This window comes from Acyrthosiphon pisum, chromosome X (genome assembly GCF_005508785.2).
Source record: "Acyrthosiphon pisum isolate AL4f chromosome X, pea_aphid_22Mar2018_4r6ur, whole genome shotgun sequence".
In the NCBI taxonomy this organism is placed as follows: Eukaryota; Metazoa; Arthropoda; class Insecta; order Hemiptera; family Aphididae; genus Acyrthosiphon; species Acyrthosiphon pisum.
The window spans coordinates 9464350-9466992 of record NC_042493.1 but is presented as its reverse complement, the minus strand read 5'-3'; positions in this window follow the sequence as shown (position 1 = coordinate 9466992).

The window sequence follows — 2643 nt, the reverse complement described above, 5'->3', positions numbered from 1 at the left end:
CCGTCGACTATGTACGACTGCTGCGAGTGTAGGGATTTCTTATAGAGCAGAAACCTAGTTTGTAAGATTATCATAAGTATACGTAATTACGATCATTTATTTGGAATTCACAAGCACAATTTCAAATGCTCAGCAACTTAAATTACATTCGGTTAGCCGTCGACTGTGTACGACTGCTGCGAGTGTAGGGATTTCTAAGAGCATGAGATAATAGTCACAATCGTAATAATTAAAACACGGGTACTTATTACCACATACAACGAGGTTCTAGAAAGGAACGTCACACACATAATATTTTATAAGCCTTACAAATCAAAATACATATATTGTCGCCGTGATATCGACCATCGAACACTACCCCGGATGAACACAAACCAGATGCAGAGAATCACTCCAAAAACCGTCGCATAAGGTCAGTGATCGAATATATATATATTATACATCTATAATATAGATTATCCGAATAACATTAGGTAGGTATAATACAGTAGTAGGACGATTTTACGCATACTCCCTTCAAGAAAATACAAACTCACAATTGTAAAACACACACACACATATGTACATTTACTTATAGTCCCTCTTAAATCAACACCTGTACACAAACACATATCGAGTCGTCGAGGGGTATTAGGTCGTATAAAGGGCCACTGAATAGTCGTCCCTATAAAGGACACCAGCAACATACTACCAGCCACGTCCCCTCGTTCACTGAAATAGGTCGTCAACCCCGCGTGTTTATTTTACACTACGTATTTTCTTGCGATATTGTTGTTAACAATCATTACTTCACCCAACCTCCGTTGCTTCCCTTTTAAAATCTTAATTTCTCCTACTACAGAGTGAATATCAAATGTTGTAAAAATATGAATTTCAAACGCTCATAAAAATTTAATTGAGTTTCTTATAGACATTTTTTTTTTTGATAAAGGTAGATATCCTATAAGGAATCTTGCATTACATTTTAAAATCTTAGTTCTAAAAAGAAAAATGTTACGAATTATTAACTCAAAATAATTTGCTAATTTTCGTGATTTTTACATATTTTGTCAATTTTTTAACTTTAAATGCTAATAAAAAAAAAAACTGTGACTAAGGATTTTTAAATTTTTCAAATGTCATTGTAACAATATAGTAGGAGCCTTGTATTAAATTTTCAAGTATTTTTACTCATCAAATAAAGTTTTATTGACATTCATAGAAAAAAAAACTAATTAAATTGGAAACTGAAATTGTCCGTAAACAGCTCAAAACGAATCAAAATATTTTGAAAATTTTATCATGTACAGAAAATGGAAATTTAAACAACCAGTGAAAATTTTATGTATCTACAGTCATTCATTTTAAAGTTACAGCAAAAACCAAAATCAATTTTCTCAAAAACAGATTTTGAGTAAAAATTTCCGTTTTTCCTTAATTTTTCTTTTGTTTTTCACGGCGCTTTTGAAAACTATTGGAAAAATTTTACTTTTGACACCCCAAAGTACCAACTAGATTCACTTTCCTATGAGAAAAGGTACTGTTGAAGAAAATCCAAGCACTTTTATTGTCCTAAAAAGTGATGACAGACACAAAAAAAAAATCAAAAAAAAAACACACATCATTGTAAAATCAATACATTCATCGTTCCACTCAGAATCTAAAATAAACAATTACCCACACTAAGTCGGTATATTAATCACTTATATTATTATAAATACGTTTTATGATAAACTATAATAATATATTGTAATAATATCGGATAACTATTTTCGGATATCGTGCAAAGTGCAAAATATGTTTATGGTTGAATTAAAATCAAATCTATAATGATGCTACCGTCAATTATTGCAGTTGACCGGTCTTTTTATTTGTAGTGTTTGTACCTAGGTACTTACTATAATTGACTATTATTATAAGCGAAACTGGCCGTGTGGTAATTGCTGCCATGGCCGTACCTAACTTACTGATGTAATCTATTTTAAATCGTACACACCTAATAACCACCTTGAATTGTATTTACTATGATCGGCTGAACACGTGTATTATTGTACACAAGAAAAATAACAATATTATTAAGGTGGGTACGACGAGGTACCTCTCCTATACAGGTTATACGGAAACGTATCATTTTCTCATTTCTATAAGATGCTGACCAAGTATTTTTTTAGCACTATAAAGAAACGACTATCGTAAATTCAGACATCGATCTCACCTGTACCTTATTATAGTTATTAGTGTTATTTACATATTTCCATTGGCAGTTAAATAATGTGTGGAGAGGCTTGGTACCCATCATCAAGTTTACCCATTATCAAAACTAAGAAGGCTCAACCTTCAATTGTCTGCTACCCAAACTTGTAGAGGTATATTATATATATATATATATAAATACGTAAATGTAAATAAATATAATATGATATTATGTTTATTTTAATGTTATAAATATATGTATATTAATATTGAGTGAGACGGATTTAACATTTTGATAAAAGGGCTTGAAAACATCCATAGGAGATTTGGGCCCCCTCTAGGCCCCCCTACTGTATAGTTCATTATTGGTGATAAAAAAAGGTCAGGATTTGCATACAACGGGGACTATGCACCATGTTTTACGGACACCAAGAACCTTTAAATGAGTATGATTCAATAAAAAAAACTCAA